The 18,737-nt window shown below is 51.9% G+C and overlaps 1 protein-coding gene across 1 annotated transcript in view; it reads left to right on the top strand.

The window, feature by feature from the left end:
• Window positions 1–18,737, top strand: part of LOC149917154 (rho GTPase-activating protein 32-like) — a 41,335-nt gene that overhangs the window by 18,163 nt on the left and 4,435 nt on the right. The window contains exons 20-37 of the mRNA XM_090143375.1: window positions 162–1,065; window positions 1,166–1,489; window positions 1,796–2,093; window positions 2,888–3,033; window positions 3,224–4,433; window positions 5,507–6,410; window positions 6,511–6,834; window positions 7,141–7,438; window positions 8,233–8,378; window positions 8,569–9,778; window positions 10,852–11,755; window positions 11,856–12,179; window positions 12,486–12,783; window positions 13,578–13,723; window positions 13,914–15,123; window positions 16,197–17,100; window positions 17,201–17,524; window positions 17,831–18,128. The gene's annotated coding sequence lies outside the window, so the exon portion shown is untranslated. The remainder of the gene's footprint in view (window positions 1–161; window positions 1,066–1,165; window positions 1,490–1,795; window positions 2,094–2,887; window positions 3,034–3,223; window positions 4,434–5,506; window positions 6,411–6,510; window positions 6,835–7,140; window positions 7,439–8,232; window positions 8,379–8,568; window positions 9,779–10,851; window positions 11,756–11,855; window positions 12,180–12,485; window positions 12,784–13,577; window positions 13,724–13,913; window positions 15,124–16,196; window positions 17,101–17,200; window positions 17,525–17,830; window positions 18,129–18,737) is intronic.

The following is an 18,737-nucleotide window of genomic DNA, read 5'->3' as shown; positions in this document are numbered from 1 at the left end:
GGATTTGTGTTTACTTGGTATTGGTACGATTAGTGAAGCGTTGCGAAAGAGTGTGAACCTGCAGTACTCAGCCAGTGAGGAGCCGGGGAGAAAGAGATAAGGGTCGGGCAGTAGGGGATAAAAGATGTAACACTGTTTTCTCTGCGCTCTCCTGCTTGCAGGAGGCCCGCCATTGCAATTGGGAATAAAGATAGATACAAAGATCAGAGAACCGTCCTGGAAAACTATTTGGCTATTTCCAACAACGCTTATAAATATCTTAGATGTGGGAGTCAAAAGGACACGGCTGCAATCTTTTCAGCGATCTGTGGTGACAGAGGAAGGGGAAATGGCCATAAACTGGAGCACAGGAAGTTCTGCACCAAAATGCAAAGGAACTTCTTCACGGCGAGGATGACGGAGCGCTGGAACGGGCTGCCCAGGGAGGCTGTGGATTCTCCTTCTCTGGAGATATTCCAGGCCCTCCTGGGCGCCCTTCCTGTGCTGCCTACTCTAGGGAGCCCGTTTTGCAGGGGGCTTGGGCTCAGTGATCTCTGGAGCTCCCTTGCAACCCCAGTTTTGTGATTCTGTGATTTTATTCATTGCTGCTTGCAGCAATGCAGCGTTTCAGATGAGAGAAAAGCACGGCGGGCGTAAACTGGGTTTCTGTGGTTGGTAAAGCTGTGCTGAGAACTGGGCTGACTACTGCACCTGGAAATGTGTGCAAAGTCTGCAGACACAGAAGAATAACTTTTCCTTGCAGGTTGGGCTTGTCTAAGGTAGGTGATTGCTAGGTGAGCTTGTGCTTTAAAGCATCAAGTTGTATAAATAAGGAAACTTTAAAAGCAAGATTGCCAGTTCTTTTTTACCTAGGTGATTTTTTGCAAGGAGAGATTTGAAATGCTGCTTGCTAATGGAAGATGGAGAGAGGAGAATCAAGTCAAAGGCATGCTGTGCATAGCCACCACGTAGCATCTGCGCCACTCTCCCCCTGCACAAAGGAGAAGCAGCTCAGCAAGCTTGGCCTGGGCCATGGAAGGGAGCATACAAACATCTGGACCAACCCCAACGGAGCGGGTTCTGCAGGTTGGTTGTCTTCTGCTGTTTGTCTCCCATCCTGTTGCTCAGGGGTAGACGTGTTCTTGATCAGTGCTAATAGGAAACTTTCATGACATTTTTGTTTCAGCTGTCCCAATGCTTTGATCCCTTGCTGCTGGGATGGGGCGATTGCAGAATGACAATGTCCAGTCAGATGTTGGGGATGAGTCTACGCACCGGGGTATGTCTGGCAGGACTGAGGCTTGGGGACCAGGCCAGGTCAAATCCAGTGCACTTTGCTCTCATTCTTAGTGCTTGCTTTTGCTCAGGAGCGTGGGTGGTGAGCCTTATGAACCAGTGCCTGCAGATGGGGTTTGTGGAGAAAGAGGTCCTGCAGGCCTTGTGTGACACCCATGGAGCTATAGTGAGGCTGCATCAGTGTAAAACGCCAGAAATCCCCAGAGGTGTGAAGGTGAGCTGTGGGCACCAGTAACACAAGAGGGAATGTGCATGCTTGGGTTTGGATGCTTCTGTGTGTTTTAAGTGACTGTGATACCACTGCTCAGTCAGTTTGAGTGTGTGGAACAAGTGTGACATCCTCTTTGACTGAGTCCTGTGAAAGGAGTCCTATGAATTTGAGGTCTGACTTCAAGCCTGTGGGCATCATCCAGGAGTTGGGGAAGAGTACGAGGCAAGGAAAGTTGGGTAAGAGGATGAGGCTTCGGACCAGGAACCTCTTCCATCGGTGTTAACTCTTGTTGTTCTCTTTTTGGATTAGGAATCCATGTGGGTCTTTTTATGAAGAATAGCCTCGTTGTGCAGCTTATGAATTAATTCATTCACGCCTTTTAGCTGGTTTTCTTTCCTACATGAAGCTGCAATTGAAATGGACACTTTGTGATCTGATCCCCTCTGGCATGCTCAGATCAGCCAAGTTGGCAAGGTCTGGCACAGGCTCAGAGGCGAGGCCACAGCAGCTCTTCCGTTGTGACACACAGCAGGGACATAGAAGTGGAAGAAGGCCCCACAGCTGTACAGGGGAAATTCCACACAATCGTCAACTTTCCATCTGAAAGGTAAAGAGGACTTTGTTTTCCAGCAACCGTCATCATTGTTTGGGTGGGTTGTGTTGTTGTTTTTTTTTTTTCCCCCATTATTTCTTGCGCCAAAACATGTGGAAGCTAAATTAAAGTAACGGTGCCTGAAGTGAATTGTTGCAGTGAATCTCTGCTCCCTTTGGACTCTGAGATTCAACTAACATATTCGGTTTAGCCACACGAGGCTGCCATTCCTTCCTTGCTGGGCACGCAGTCACGAGATGTATAAAGCCATGCTGACGTCTACCCTGGCCTGAGCTGGCTCTACCTTGAAACGTTGGGGTTTTCCAGCTGTCGGGGCCACATGCCTGAAACCAGTTCCGGTTCTCCTCTAAGCAGAGCTGTTGGTCAGACCTGCTGGCACTAGAAACTAAACTTGGCGGTGAGATGGGGCCGACGAGGTGTTGATGTCAGAGTCAGAGGTGCTTTTGAATTTCCTTTATGGCTGCACGGTTCCTCAGAAAGCAGTTACGCCTGCTGGCTCCAGAAGAGCCATCCCTTAGATGCTGTCCTGTACAGCCGCGGAGCCTTTGCTCACGTGCTCTGCATCTTGCTTGACACAGTTTAGGGGAATTTAGCCAGCAAGACTTCAGGGCTGAGCTATAGGAGTGGAACCATCCTCAACTGCTTGAAAGAGAGCGAGTTTCTAAGCTGTGCTTCAGCAGAAACCAGGCGGTGCCAGGAACAAGCAACTGTTGGCAAGAGCTCAGTGCAGCTCTTCCCTCACCCCGCACCACGCACGACTCACACCAGTCACTGTTTTCTCTCTCCAGACAACGTCCACCCAGCAAGATGAAGGAATCACCGGCTGGCAGTTGGCGTTCCTGCTTCAGCCTGCGGAAACCATCCTCTGTGGCCAAACGCCGACTGCAGCGCAGTCCCAGGGAGCCCTCAGAGACAGAAGTCGTGGTGCTGGCAGGTAAGGGTGCGAATCCAGCTTTCAAAGCCTTGCTTTTCAGCGACATAGAATTCATGCAATACAAGTGGACTTGTATCTCCTCCTAGCGTTCCAACCTATACCTAGCATCTTCAGATCACCCCTGATCAAGAGCCACTTTCATAATTCAGCTTGTGAAAGTTTGACACTAACCCCTGTGTATCCTTCCTAGGTGAATCGAGCCCTTGTCTACCCAGAAGAGCCGGGGCAAGCAGCGATGGTGCGCTGTGTGCTTCCATCGATGGAGGGCTCTTAGGAAGCACGAGTCACTGTGGTTCAGATGACAGCCTTCCACATAACAACAGCGATGGAGAGAAGGAGCTCATCCAAGTTCACGCCCTCATTTCTCCCGGCTGTGCTGAAGATGCTGACCTGAGCCTGCTGGACACCACAGTCACCAGCCTGGACTGTGACCCAGTGCCTTTGCAGTGCAGCCCAGCCCAAGCACAGTCCGAGTGCCCCGACAGCAGCACCTCCACGCAGGAGCAGGTCAGCGTCGCTGAGGAGAAGCCGAGCCTCTTGGAGGGGGACTTAGAATCAGGCCTCCAGCCCCAGGCACCGGGCAGCAGCACTGAGAGCTCTGAGCCACTCTCTCCGTGACAAGAGAGGATGAGTCCCATCTTTACCCTGGACCTCTCACGCCCTCCTGTCTTTTACATAATAATAAAAGCACGCTCGTGCTCAATCAACGCCTTGACTGCCTTCCGAGTCTTCATTCACAGAGACTGGGACGAATGCAACGAAGAGCAAGGCACTCCAGCTTGCAACGCGGTGGCTGTGGGGTGCGCGCAGCAGAGCTCTGGGTTTGTTCCCGTTCTGTCTGGCTTTGGGACGTCTGCAGCGAGAGCTCAGCTACCATCTGGTATGGTAGCAAATGATGTTTAGCATCCTGGATGCTGCTCGTGATAATCCCGAGCTTCCTGGCTGTGGCTTTGTGATGCTTCTCAGGGCTTTTTGATGCATTTCGAAGCCTCGGCTGCTCCCTAACGCCTCTCTCCTCCTGCCGTGCCCATTCCTGGCTCCCGACCTAGGAGCTGGCCGTGCAGACCTGTCGTCATCACGCTGCGGCAGGAGGAGCTCACCTTGAGCAGCATCTCCCTTGCCCCGCCCCCTGCCTCTGATTGGGCAGCGGCGGCGCCGCCCCGCCCCCGGGGTCTCCTTGGTCCGCGGTAGCTCCGCCGGCTGCCGTTGGCCGAGCCGCCGTGCGCGGGAGCGAGCGTTGGGAGCCGGCTGTCGGAGGCGCGGCTCTCCTCGCAGAGCGCCGCTCCTGCCGCCTGGGCCGCCCCGCAGGACAGCGCGGCGGCAGGCGGAGCTGTCCGGGCAGCACCGAGAGGGAAGCCGCGGCGCGACGGGAGCGAGTGCTGAGGACAGCTGTGCCGGAGGTGTGCGCGAGAACGGTCCCGGGACGGGGAGGGGGGCCGTGCGGGGCTCCAGGAAGCTGCAGGGAGGCGACGGGGGGGGATCTAGCGAGATCCGAGGCTGTAGGCGGCTGCGAGGGGGTGTGGGGGTTCTGGGGAGCTGGATGATCGTTGTGGTCCTTTTCAGCCCCCCTGCCGTTCTGTGGTTCTGGTAAATGCTGTGGAAAGTGAAAGTGGTGTTTCTGCATTGGATATTGAAAGGGGCAGTTGATCTAAAGAAGTGAGCTGTAGCACGTCCTTAGAAATAGCTGATGTGCAAAGTAAGAATACCGTATACTGTGGAAAGTGAAAGTGTTGTTTCTGCACTGAACATTGAAAAAGGGCAATTGATCTAAAGAATGAAGCTGTCACATATCCTTAGAAATAGCTGACGTGGACAGGAAGATTACCATATGCATATAGGTAACATATTTTAGAGACATAGTTACCGAATTACGTGACCAATTCTTTCTCCCAAAGCTGCAACAGACTTTAAATGTTCTAAACAATGTGGGTATAGTATTCTGACCTGGGAAACGTACTGTAAGGTTGTTGATTAGGCCAGCAGAAGTGAAGTCCATTGAACAAACTCTCAAGGAGTCGGGGCCTTTACACAAAGCAGAACTGTCCCACTCTGTGGGAACGTTAGGATGCCGTAGGCAGGCTCCAAGATACTGCCCTCTGTCCTCCTTCCAAGCTTATCTCTAAGCAAGGACAGACGGATGACCTGAACAATGACCCAGGGCAAAGGGCACAAATGCTGGGGGGTAATGAAGCAGTTAAGAGGTTATGTCTATGTTGTAAAGCAGACATCCAAAAGTTACGACCAGATGTTTGTTAAGAAAGCAGTTGTTAGAAGGCAGTCGACCAATTAAGATATTTGTGGTTGGGTGGTAAGGATTTGTGTTTACTTGGTATTGGTACGATTAGTGAAGCGTTGCGAAAGAGTGTGAACCTGCAGTACTCAGCCAGTGAGGAGCCGGGGAGAAAGAGATAAGGGTCGGGCAGTAGGGGATAAAAGATGTAACACTGTTTTCTCTGCGCTCTCCTGCTTGCAGGAGGCCCGCCATTGCAATTGGGAATAAAGATAGATACAAAGATCAGAGAACCGTCCTGGAAAACTATTTGGCTATTTCCAACAACGCTTATAAATATCTTAGATGTGGGAGTCAAAAGGACACGGCTGCAATCTTTTCAGCGATCTGTGGTGACAGAGGAAGGGGAAATGGCCATAAACTGGAGCACAGGAAGTTCTGCACCAAAATGCAAAGGAACTTCTTCACGGCGAGGATGACGGAGCGCTGGAACGGGCTGCCCAGGGAGGCTGTGGATTCTCCTTCTCTGGAGATATTCCAGGCCCTCCTGGGCGCCCTTCCTGTGCTGCCTACTCTAGGGAGCCCGTTTTGCAGGGGGCTTGGGCTCAGTGATCTCTGGAGCTCCCTTGCAACCCCAGTTTTGTGATTCTGTGATTTTATTCATTGCTGCTTGCAGCAATGCAGCGTTTCAGATGAGAGAAAAGCACGGCGGGCGTAAACTGGGTTTCTGTGGTTGGTAAAGCTGTGCTGAGAACTGGGCTGACTACTGCACCTGGAAATGTGTGCAAAGTCTGCAGACACAGAAGAATAACTTTTCCTTGCAGGTTGGGCTTGTCTAAGGTAGGTGATTGCTAGGTGAGCTTGTGCTTTAAAGCATCAAGTTGTATAAATAAGGAAACTTTAAAAGCAAGATTGCCAGTTCTTTTTTACCTAGGTGATTTTTTGCAAGGAGAGATTTGAAATGCTGCTTGCTAATGGAAGATGGAGAGAGGAGAATCAAGTCAAAGGCATGCTGTGCATAGCCACCACGTAGCATCTGCGCCACTCTCCCCCTGCACAAAGGAGAAGCAGCTCAGCAAGCTTGGCCTGGGCCATGGAAGGGAGCATACAAACATCTGGACCAACCCCAACGGAGCGGGTTCTGCAGGTTGGTTGTCTTCTGCTGTTTGTCTCCCATCCTGTTGCTCAGGGGTAGACGTGTTCTTGATCAGTGCTAATAGGAAACTTTCATGACATTTTTGTTTCAGCTGTCCCAATGCTTTGATCCCTTGCTGCTGGGATGGGGCGATTGCAGAATGACAATGTCCAGTCAGATGTTGGGGATGAGTCTACGCACCGGGGTATGTCTGGCAGGACTGAGGCTTGGGGACCAGGCCAGGTCAAATCCAGTGCACTTTGCTCTCATTCTTAGTGCTTGCTTTTGCTCAGGAGCGTGGGTGGTGAGCCTTATGAACCAGTGCCTGCAGATGGGGTTTGTGGAGAAAGAGGTCCTGCAGGCCTTGTGTGACACCCATGGAGCTATAGTGAGGCTGCATCAGTGTAAAACGCCAGAAATCCCCAGAGGTGTGAAGGTGAGCTGTGGGCACCAGTAACACAAGAGGGAATGTGCATGCTTGGGTTTGGATGCTTCTGTGTGTTTTAAGTGACTGTGATACCACTGCTCAGTCAGTTTGAGTGTGTGGAACAAGTGTGACATCCTCTTTGACTGAGTCCTGTGAAAGGAGTCCTATGAATTTGAGGTCTGACTTCAAGCCTGTGGGCATCATCCAGGAGTTGGGGAAGAGTACGAGGCAAGGAAAGTTGGGTAAGAGGATGAGGCTTCGGACCAGGAACCTCTTCCATCGGTGTTAACTCTTGTTGTTCTCTTTTTGGATTAGGAATCCATGTGGGTCTTTTTATGAAGAATAGCCTCGTTGTGCAGCTTATGAATTAATTCATTCACGCCTTTTAGCTGGTTTTCTTTCCTACATGAAGCTGCAATTGAAATGGACACTTTGTGATCTGATCCCCTCTGGCATGCTCAGATCAGCCAAGTTGGCAAGGTCTGGCACAGGCTCAGAGGCGAGGCCACAGCAGCTCTTCCGTTGTGACACACAGCAGGGACATAGAAGTGGAAGAAGGCCCCACAGCTGTACAGGGGAAATTCCACACAATCGTCAACTTTCCATCTGAAAGGTAAAGAGGACTTTGTTTTCCAGCAACCGTCATCATTGTTTGGGTGGGTTGTGTTGTTGTTTTTTTTTTTTCCCCCATTATTTCTTGCGCCAAAACATGTGGAAGCTAAATTAAAGTAACGGTGCCTGAAGTGAATTGTTGCAGTGAATCTCTGCTCCCTTTGGACTCTGAGATTCAACTAACATATTCGGTTTAGCCACACGAGGCTGCCATTCCTTCCTTGCTGGGCACGCAGTCACGAGATGTATAAAGCCATGCTGACGTCTACCCTGGCCTGAGCTGGCTCTACCTTGAAACGTTGGGGTTTTCCAGCTGTCGGGGCCACATGCCTGAAACCAGTTCCGGTTCTCCTCTAAGCAGAGCTGTTGGTCAGACCTGCTGGCACTAGAAACTAAACTTGGCGGTGAGATGGGGCCGACGAGGTGTTGATGTCAGAGTCAGAGGTGCTTTTGAATTTCCTTTATGGCTGCACGGTTCCTCAGAAAGCAGTTACGCCTGCTGGCTCCAGAAGAGCCATCCCTTAGATGCTGTCCTGTACAGCCGCGGAGCCTTTGCTCACGTGCTCTGCATCTTGCTTGACACAGTTTAGGGGAATTTAGCCAGCAAGACTTCAGGGCTGAGCTATAGGAGTGGAACCATCCTCAACTGCTTGAAAGAGAGCGAGTTTCTAAGCTGTGCTTCAGCAGAAACCAGGCGGTGCCAGGAACAAGCAACTGTTGGCAAGAGCTCAGTGCAGCTCTTCCCTCACCCCGCACCACGCACGACTCACACCAGTCACTGTTTTCTCTCTCCAGACAACGTCCACCCAGCAAGATGAAGGAATCACCGGCTGGCAGTTGGCGTTCCTGCTTCAGCCTGCGGAAACCATCCTCTGTGGCCAAACGCCGACTGCAGCGCAGTCCCAGGGAGCCCTCAGAGACAGAAGTCGTGGTGCTGGCAGGTAAGGGTGCGAATCCAGCTTTCAAAGCCTTGCTTTTCAGCGACATAGAATTCATGCAATACAAGTGGACTTGTATCTCCTCCTAGCGTTCCAACCTATACCTAGCATCTTCAGATCACCCCTGATCAAGAGCCACTTTCATAATTCAGCTTGTGAAAGTTTGACACTAACCCCTGTGTATCCTTCCTAGGTGAATCGAGCCCTTGTCTACCCAGAAGAGCCGGGGCAAGCAGCGATGGTGCGCTGTGTGCTTCCATCGATGGAGGGCTCTTAGGAAGCACGAGTCACTGTGGTTCAGATGACAGCCTTCCACATAACAACAGCGATGGAGAGAAGGAGCTCATCCAAGTTCACGCCCTCATTTCTCCCGGCTGTGCTGAAGATGCTGACCTGAGCCTGCTGGACACCACAGTCACCAGCCTGGACTGTGACCCAGTGCCTTTGCAGTGCAGCCCAGCCCAAGCACAGTCCGAGTGCCCCGACAGCAGCACCTCCACGCAGGAGCAGGTCAGCGTCGCTGAGGAGAAGCCGAGCCTCTTGGAGGGGGACTTAGAATCAGGCCTCCAGCCCCAGGCACCGGGCAGCAGCACTGAGAGCTCTGAGCCACTCTCTCCGTGACAAGAGAGGATGAGTCCCATCTTTACCCTGGACCTCTCACGCCCTCCTGTCTTTTACATAATAATAAAAGCACGCTCGTGCTCAATCAACGCCTTGACTGCCTTCCGAGTCTTCATTCACAGAGACTGGGACGAATGCAACGAAGAGCAAGGCACTCCAGCTTGCAACGCGGTGGCTGTGGGGTGCGCGCAGCAGAGCTCTGGGTTTGTTCCCGTTCTGTCTGGCTTTGGGACGTCTGCAGCGAGAGCTCAGCTACCATCTGGTATGGTAGCAAATGATGTTTAGCATCCTGGATGCTGCTCGTGATAATCCCGAGCTTCCTGGCTGTGGCTTTGTGATGCTTCTCAGGGCTTTTTGATGCATTTCGAAGCCTCGGCTGCTCCCTAACGCCTCTCTCCTCCTGCCGTGCCCATTCCTGGCTCCCGACCTAGGAGCTGGCCGTGCAGACCTGTCGTCATCACGCTGCGGCAGGAGGAGCTCACCTTGAGCAGCATCTCCCTTGCCCCGCCCCCTGCCTCTGATTGGGCAGCGGCGGCGCCGCCCCGCCCCCGGGGTCTCCTTGGTCCGCGGTAGCTCCGCCGGCTGCCGTTGGCCGAGCCGCCGTGCGCGGGAGCGAGCGTTGGGAGCCGGCTGTCGGAGGCGCGGCTCTCCTCGCAGAGCGCCGCTCCTGCCGCCTGGGCCGCCCCGCAGGACAGCGCGGCGGCAGGCGGAGCTGTCCGGGCAGCACCGAGAGGGAAGCCGCGGCGCGACGGGAGCGAGTGCTGAGGACAGCTGTGCCGGAGGTGTGCGCGAGAACGGTCCCGGGACGGGGAGGGGGGCCGTGCGGGGCTCCAGGAAGCTGCAGGGAGGCGACGGGGGGGGATCTAGCGAGATCCGAGGCTGTAGGCGGCTGCGAGGGGGTGTGGGGGTTCTGGGGAGCTGGATGATCGTTGTGGTCCTTTTCAGCCCCCCTGCCGTTCTGTGGTTCTGGTAAATGCTGTGGAAAGTGAAAGTGGTGTTTCTGCATTGGATATTGAAAGGGGCAGTTGATCTAAAGAAGTGAGCTGTAGCACGTCCTTAGAAATAGCTGATGTGCAAAGTAAGAATACCGTATACTGTGGAAAGTGAAAGTGTTGTTTCTGCACTGAACATTGAAAAAGGGCAATTGATCTAAAGAATGAAGCTGTCACATATCCTTAGAAATAGCTGACGTGGACAGGAAGATTACCATATGCATATAGGTAACATATTTTAGAGACATAGTTACCGAATTACGTGACCAATTCTTTCTCCCAAAGCTGCAACAGACTTTAAATGTTCTAAACAATGTGGGTATAGTATTCTGACCTGGGAAACGTACTGTAAGGTTGTTGATTAGGCCAGCAGAAGTGAAGTCCATTGAACAAACTCTCAAGGAGTCGGGGCCTTTACACAAAGCAGAACTGTCCCACTCTGTGGGAACGTTAGGATGCCGTAGGCAGGCTCCAAGATACTGCCCTCTGTCCTCCTTCCAAGCTTATCTCTAAGCAAGGACAGACGGATGACCTGAACAATGACCCAGGGCAAAGGGCACAAATGCTGGGGGGTAATGAAGCAGTTAAGAGGTTATGTCTATGTTGTAAAGCAGACATCCAAAAGTTACGACCAGATGTTTGTTAAGAAAGCAGTTGTTAGAAGGCAGTCGACCAATTAAGATATTTGTGGTTGGGTGGTAAGGATTTGTGTTTACTTGGTATTGGTACGATTAGTGAAGCGTTGCGAAAGAGTGTGAACCTGCAGTACTCAGCCAGTGAGGAGCCGGGGAGAAAGAGATAAGGGTCGGGCAGTAGGGGATAAAAGATGTAACACTGTTTTCTCTGCGCTCTCCTGCTTGCAGGAGGCCCGCCATTGCAATTGGGAATAAAGATAGATACAAAGATCAGAGAACCGTCCTGGAAAACTATTTGGCTATTTCCAACAACGCTTATAAATATCTTAGATGTGGGAGTCAAAAGGACACGGCTGCAATCTTTTCAGCGATCTGTGGTGACAGAGGAAGGGGAAATGGCCATAAACTGGAGCACAGGAAGTTCTGCACCAAAATGCAAAGGAACTTCTTCACGGCGAGGATGACGGAGCGCTGGAACGGGCTGCCCAGGGAGGCTGTGGATTCTCCTTCTCTGGAGATATTCCAGGCCCTCCTGGGCGCCCTTCCTGTGCTGCCTACTCTAGGGAGCCCGTTTTGCAGGGGGCTTGGGCTCAGTGATCTCTGGAGCTCCCTTGCAACCCCAGTTTTGTGATTCTGTGATTTTATTCATTGCTGCTTGCAGCAATGCAGCGTTTCAGATGAGAGAAAAGCACGGCGGGCGTAAACTGGGTTTCTGTGGTTGGTAAAGCTGTGCTGAGAACTGGGCTGACTACTGCACCTGGAAATGTGTGCAAAGTCTGCAGACACAGAAGAATAACTTTTCCTTGCAGGTTGGGCTTGTCTAAGGTAGGTGATTGCTAGGTGAGCTTGTGCTTTAAAGCATCAAGTTGTATAAATAAGGAAACTTTAAAAGCAAGATTGCCAGTTCTTTTTTACCTAGGTGATTTTTTGCAAGGAGAGATTTGAAATGCTGCTTGCTAATGGAAGATGGAGAGAGGAGAATCAAGTCAAAGGCATGCTGTGCATAGCCACCACGTAGCATCTGCGCCACTCTCCCCCTGCACAAAGGAGAAGCAGCTCAGCAAGCTTGGCCTGGGCCATGGAAGGGAGCATACAAACATCTGGACCAACCCCAACGGAGCGGGTTCTGCAGGTTGGTTGTCTTCTGCTGTTTGTCTCCCATCCTGTTGCTCAGGGGTAGACGTGTTCTTGATCAGTGCTAATAGGAAACTTTCATGACATTTTTGTTTCAGCTGTCCCAATGCTTTGATCCCTTGCTGCTGGGATGGGGCGATTGCAGAATGACAATGTCCAGTCAGATGTTGGGGATGAGTCTACGCACCGGGGTATGTCTGGCAGGACTGAGGCTTGGGGACCAGGCCAGGTCAAATCCAGTGCACTTTGCTCTCATTCTTAGTGCTTGCTTTTGCTCAGGAGCGTGGGTGGTGAGCCTTATGAACCAGTGCCTGCAGATGGGGTTTGTGGAGAAAGAGGTCCTGCAGGCCTTGTGTGACACCCATGGAGCTATAGTGAGGCTGCATCAGTGTAAAACGCCAGAAATCCCCAGAGGTGTGAAGGTGAGCTGTGGGCACCAGTAACACAAGAGGGAATGTGCATGCTTGGGTTTGGATGCTTCTGTGTGTTTTAAGTGACTGTGATACCACTGCTCAGTCAGTTTGAGTGTGTGGAACAAGTGTGACATCCTCTTTGACTGAGTCCTGTGAAAGGAGTCCTATGAATTTGAGGTCTGACTTCAAGCCTGTGGGCATCATCCAGGAGTTGGGGAAGAGTACGAGGCAAGGAAAGTTGGGTAAGAGGATGAGGCTTCGGACCAGGAACCTCTTCCATCGGTGTTAACTCTTGTTGTTCTCTTTTTGGATTAGGAATCCATGTGGGTCTTTTTATGAAGAATAGCCTCGTTGTGCAGCTTATGAATTAATTCATTCACGCCTTTTAGCTGGTTTTCTTTCCTACATGAAGCTGCAATTGAAATGGACACTTTGTGATCTGATCCCCTCTGGCATGCTCAGATCAGCCAAGTTGGCAAGGTCTGGCACAGGCTCAGAGGCGAGGCCACAGCAGCTCTTCCGTTGTGACACACAGCAGGGACATAGAAGTGGAAGAAGGCCCCACAGCTGTACAGGGGAAATTCCACACAATCGTCAACTTTCCATCTGAAAGGTAAAGAGGACTTTGTTTTCCAGCAACCGTCATCATTGTTTGGGTGGGTTGTGTTGTTGTTTTTTTTTTTTCCCCCATTATTTCTTGCGCCAAAACATGTGGAAGCTAAATTAAAGTAACGGTGCCTGAAGTGAATTGTTGCAGTGAATCTCTGCTCCCTTTGGACTCTGAGATTCAACTAACATATTCGGTTTAGCCACACGAGGCTGCCATTCCTTCCTTGCTGGGCACGCAGTCACGAGATGTATAAAGCCATGCTGACGTCTACCCTGGCCTGAGCTGGCTCTACCTTGAAACGTTGGGGTTTTCCAGCTGTCGGGGCCACATGCCTGAAACCAGTTCCGGTTCTCCTCTAAGCAGAGCTGTTGGTCAGACCTGCTGGCACTAGAAACTAAACTTGGCGGTGAGATGGGGCCGACGAGGTGTTGATGTCAGAGTCAGAGGTGCTTTTGAATTTCCTTTATGGCTGCACGGTTCCTCAGAAAGCAGTTACGCCTGCTGGCTCCAGAAGAGCCATCCCTTAGATGCTGTCCTGTACAGCCGCGGAGCCTTTGCTCACGTGCTCTGCATCTTGCTTGACACAGTTTAGGGGAATTTAGCCAGCAAGACTTCAGGGCTGAGCTATAGGAGTGGAACCATCCTCAACTGCTTGAAAGAGAGCGAGTTTCTAAGCTGTGCTTCAGCAGAAACCAGGCGGTGCCAGGAACAAGCAACTGTTGGCAAGAGCTCAGTGCAGCTCTTCCCTCACCCCGCACCACGCACGACTCACACCAGTCACTGTTTTCTCTCTCCAGACAACGTCCACCCAGCAAGATGAAGGAATCACCGGCTGGCAGTTGGCGTTCCTGCTTCAGCCTGCGGAAACCATCCTCTGTGGCCAAACGCCGACTGCAGCGCAGTCCCAGGGAGCCCTCAGAGACAGAAGTCGTGGTGCTGGCAGGTAAGGGTGCGAATCCAGCTTTCAAAGCCTTGCTTTTCAGCGACATAGAATTCATGCAATACAAGTGGACTTGTATCTCCTCCTAGCGTTCCAACCTATACCTAGCATCTTCAGATCACCCCTGATCAAGAGCCACTTTCATAATTCAGCTTGTGAAAGTTTGACACTAACCCCTGTGTATCCTTCCTAGGTGAATCGAGCCCTTGTCTACCCAGAAGAGCCGGGGCAAGCAGCGATGGTGCGCTGTGTGCTTCCATCGATGGAGGGCTCTTAGGAAGCACGAGTCACTGTGGTTCAGATGACAGCCTTCCACATAACAACAGCGATGGAGAGAAGGAGCTCATCCAAGTTCACGCCCTCATTTCTCCCGGCTGTGCTGAAGATGCTGACCTGAGCCTGCTGGACACCACAGTCACCAGCCTGGACTGTGACCCAGTGCCTTTGCAGTGCAGCCCAGCCCAAGCACAGTCCGAGTGCCCCGACAGCAGCACCTCCACGCAGGAGCAGGTCAGCGTCGCTGAGGAGAAGCCGAGCCTCTTGGAGGGGGACTTAGAATCAGGCCTCCAGCCCCAGGCACCGGGCAGCAGCACTGAGAGCTCTGAGCCACTCTCTCCGTGACAAGAGAGGATGAGTCCCATCTTTACCCTGGACCTCTCACGCCCTCCTGTCTTTTACATAATAATAAAAGCACGCTCGTGCTCAATCAACGCCTTGACTGCCTTCCGAGTCTTCATTCACAGAGACTGGGACGAATGCAACGAAGAGCAAGGCACTCCAGCTTGCAACGCGGTGGCTGTGGGGTGCGCGCAGCAGAGCTCTGGGTTTGTTCCCGTTCTGTCTGGCTTTGGGACGTCTGCAGCGAGAGCTCAGCTACCATCTGGTATGGTAGCAAATGATGTTTAGCATCCTGGATGCTGCTCGTGATAATCCCGAGCTTCCTGGCTGTGGCTTTGTGATGCTTCTCAGGGCTTTTTGATGCATTTCGAAGCCTCGGCTGCTCCCTAACGCCTCTCTCCTCCTGCCGTGCCCATTCCTGGCTCCCGACCTAGGAGCTGGCCGTGCAGACCTGTCGTCATCACGCTGCGGCAGGAGGAGCTCACCTTGAGCAGCATCTCCCTTGCCCCGCCCCCTGCCTCTGATTGGGCAGCGGCGGCGCCGCCCCGCCCCCGGGGTCTCCTTGGTCCGCGGTAGCTCCGCCGGCTGCCGTTGGCCGAGCCGCCGTGCGCGGGAGCGAGCGTTGGGAGCCGGCTGTCGGAGGCGCGGCTCTCCTCGCAGAGCGCCGCTCCTGCCGCCTGGGCCGCCCCGCAGGACAGCGCGGCGGCAGGCGGAGCTGTCCGGGCAGCACCGAGAGGGAAGCCGCGGCGCGACGGGAGCGAGTGCTGAGGACAGCTGTGCCGGAGGTGTGCGCGAGAACGGTCCCGGGACGGGGAGGGGGGCCGTGCGGGGCTCCAGGAAGCTGCAGGGAGGCGACGGGGGGGGATCTAGCGAGATCCGAGGCTGTAGGCGGCTGCGAGGGGGTGTGGGGGTTCTGGGGAGCTGGATGATCGTTGTGGTCCTTTTCAGCCCCCCTGCCGTTCTGTGGTTCTGGTAAATGCTGTGGAAAGTGAAAGTGGTGTTTCTGCATTGGATATTGAAAGGGGCAGTTGATCTAAAGAAGTGAGCTGTAGCACGTCCTTAGAAATAGCTGATGTGCAAAGTAAGAATACCGTATACTGTGGAAAGTGAAAGTGTTGTTTCTGCACTGAACATTGAAAAAGGGCAATTGATCTAAAGAATGAAGCTGTCACATATCCTTAGAAATAGCTGACGTGGACAGGAAGATTACCATATGCATATAGGTAACATATTTTAGAGACATAGTTACCGAATTACGTGACCAATTCTTTCTCCCAAAGCTGCAACAGACTTTAAATGTTCTAAACAATGTGGGTATAGTATTCTGACCTGGGAAACGTACTGTAAGGTTGTTGATTAGGCCAGCAGAAGTGAAGTCCATTGAACAAACTCTCAAGGAGTCGGGGCCTTTACACAAAGCAGAACTGTCCCACTCTGTGGGAACGTTAGGATGCCGTAGGCAGGCTCCAAGATACTGCCCTCTGTCCTCCTTCCAAGCTTATCTCTAAGCAAGGACAGACGGATGACCTGAACAATGACCCAGGGCAAAGGGCACAAATGCTGGGGGGTAATGAAGCAGTTAAGAGGTTATGTCTATGTTGTAAAGCAGACATCCAAAAGTTACGACCAGATGTTTGTTAAGAAAGCAGTTGTTAGAAGGCAGTCGACCAATTAAGATATTTGTGGTTGGGTGGTAAGGATTTGTGTTTACTTGGTATTGGTACGATTAGTGAAGCGTTGCGAAAGAGTGTGAACCTGCAGTACTCAGCCAGTGAGGAGCCGGGGAGAAAGAGATAAGGGTCGGGCAGTAGGGGATAAAAGATGTAACACTGTTTTCTCTGCGCTCTCCTGCTTGCAGGAGGCCCGCCATTGCAATTGGGAATAAAGATAGATACAAAGATCAGAGAACCGTCCTGGAAAACTATTTGGCTATTTCCAACAACGCTTATAAATATCTTAGATGTGGGAGTCAAAAGGACACGGCTGCAATCTTTTCAGCGATCTGTGGTGACAGAGGAAGGGGAAATGGCCATAAACTGGAGCACAGGAAGTTCTGCACCAAAATGCAAAGGAACTTCTTCACGGCGAGGATGACGGAGCGCTGGAACGGGCTGCCCAGGGAGGCTGTGGATTCTCCTTCTCTGGAGATATTCCAGGCCCTCCTGGGCGCCCTTCCTGTGCTGCCTACTCTAGGGAGCCCGTTTTGCAGGGGGCTTGGGCTCAGTGATCTCTGGAGCTCCCTTGCAACCCCAGTTTTGTGATTCTGTGATTTTATTCATTGCTGCTTGCAGCAATGCAGCGTTTCAGATGAGAGAAAAGCACGGCGGGCGTAAACTGGGTTTCTGTGGTTGGTAAAGCTGTGCTGAGAACTGGGCTGACTACTGCACCTGGAAATGTGTGCAAAGTCTGCAGACACAGAAGAATAACTTTTCCTTGCAGGTTGGGCTTGTCTAAGGTAGGTGATTGCTAGGTGAGCTTGTGCTTTAAAGCATCAAGTTGTATAAATAAGGAAACTTTAAAAGCAAGATTGCCAGTTCTTTTTTACCTAGGTGATTTTTTGCAAGGAGAGATTTGAAATGCTGCTTGCTAATGGAAGATGGAGAGAGGAGAATCAAGTCAAAGGCATGCTGTGCATAGCCACCACGTAGCATCTGCGCCACTCTCCCCCTGCACAAAGGAGAAGCAGCTCAGCAAGCTTGGCCTGGGCCATGGAAGGGAGCATACAAACATCTGGACCAACCCCAACGGAGCGGGTTCTGCAGGTTGGTTGTCTTCTGCTGTTTGTCTCCCATCCTGTTGCTCAGGGGTAGACGTGTTCTTGATCAGTGCTAATAGGAAACTTTCATGACATTTTTGTTTCAGCTGTCCCAATGCTTTGATCCCTTGCTGCTGGGATGGGGCGATTGCAGAATGACAATGTCCAGTCAGATGTTGGGGATGAGTCTACGCACCGGGGTATGTCTGGCAGGACTGAGGCTTGGGGACCAGGCCAGGTCAAATCCAGTGCACTTTGCTCTCATTCTTAGTGCTTGCTTTTGCTCAGGAGCGTGGGTGGTGAGCCTTATGAACCAGTGCCTGCAGATGGGGTTTGTGGAGAAAGAGGTCCTGCAGGCCTTGTGTGACACCCATGGAGCTATAGTGAGGCTGCATCAGTGTAAAACGCCAGAAATCCCCAGAGGTGTGAAGGTGAGCTGTGGGCACCAGTAACACAAGAGGGAATGTGCATGCTTGGGTTTGGATGCTTCTGTGTGTTTTAAGTGACTGTGATACCACTGCTCAGTCAGTTTGAGTGTGTGGAACAAGTGTGACATCCTCTTTGACTGAGTCCTGTGAAAGGAGTCCTATGAATTTGAGGTCTGACTTCAAGCCTGTGGGCATCATCCAGGAGTTGGGGAAGAGTACGAGGCAAGGAAAGTTGGGTAAGAGGATGAGGCTTCGGACCAGGAACCTCTTCCATCGGTGTTAACTCTTGTTGTTCTCTTTTTGGATTAGGAATCCATGTGGGTCTTTTTATGAAGAATAGCCTCGTTGTGCAGCTTATGAATTAATTCATTCACGCCTTTTAGCTGGTTTTCTTTCCTACATGAAGCTGCAATTGAAATGGACACTTTGTGATCTGATCCCCTCTGGCATGCTCAGATCAGCCAAGTTGGCAAGGTCTGGCACAGGCTCAGAGGCGAGGCCACAGCAGCTCTTCCGTTGTGACACACAGCAGGGACATAGAAGTGGAAGAAGGCCCCACAGCTGTACAGGGGAAATTCCACACAATCGTCAACTTTCCATCTGAAAGGTAAAGAGGACTTTGTTTTCCAGCAACCGTCATCATTGTTTGGGTGGGTTGTGTTGTTGTTTTTTTTTTTTCCCCCATTATTTCTTGCGCCAAAACATGTGGAAGCTAAATTAAAGTAACGGTGCCTGAAGTGAATTGTTGCAGTGAATCTCTGCTCCCTTTGGACTCTGAGATTCAACTAACATATTCGGTTTAGCCACACGAGGCTGCCATTCCTTCCTTGCTGGGCACGCAGTCACGAGATGTATAAAGCCATGCTGACGTCTACCCTGGCCTGAGCTGGCTCTACCTTGAAACGTTGGGGTTTTCCAGCTGTCGGGGCCACATGCCTGAAACCAGTTCCGGTTCTCCTCTAAGCAGAGCTGTTGGTCAGACCTGCTGGCACTAGAAACTAAACTTGGCGGTGAGATGGGGCCGACGAGGTGTTGATGTCAGAGTCAGAGGTGCTTTTGAATTTCCTTTATGGCTGCACGGTTCCTCAGAAAGCAGTTACGCCTGCTGGCTCCAGAAGAGCCATCCCTTAGATGCTGTCCTGTACAGCCGCGGAGCCTTTGCTCACGTGCTCTGCATCTTGCTTGACACAGTTTAGGGGAATTTAGCCAGCAAGAC

Source organism: Phasianus colchicus, chromosome 7, assembly GCF_987193195.1.
Source record: "Phasianus colchicus chromosome 7, bPhaCol1.hap1.1, whole genome shotgun sequence".
Classification (NCBI taxonomy): domain Eukaryota; kingdom Metazoa; phylum Chordata; class Aves; order Galliformes; family Phasianidae; genus Phasianus; species Phasianus colchicus.
Note: the sequence above shows the minus strand (reverse complement) of the source record. Positions and strands in the feature narration are given on the sequence as shown.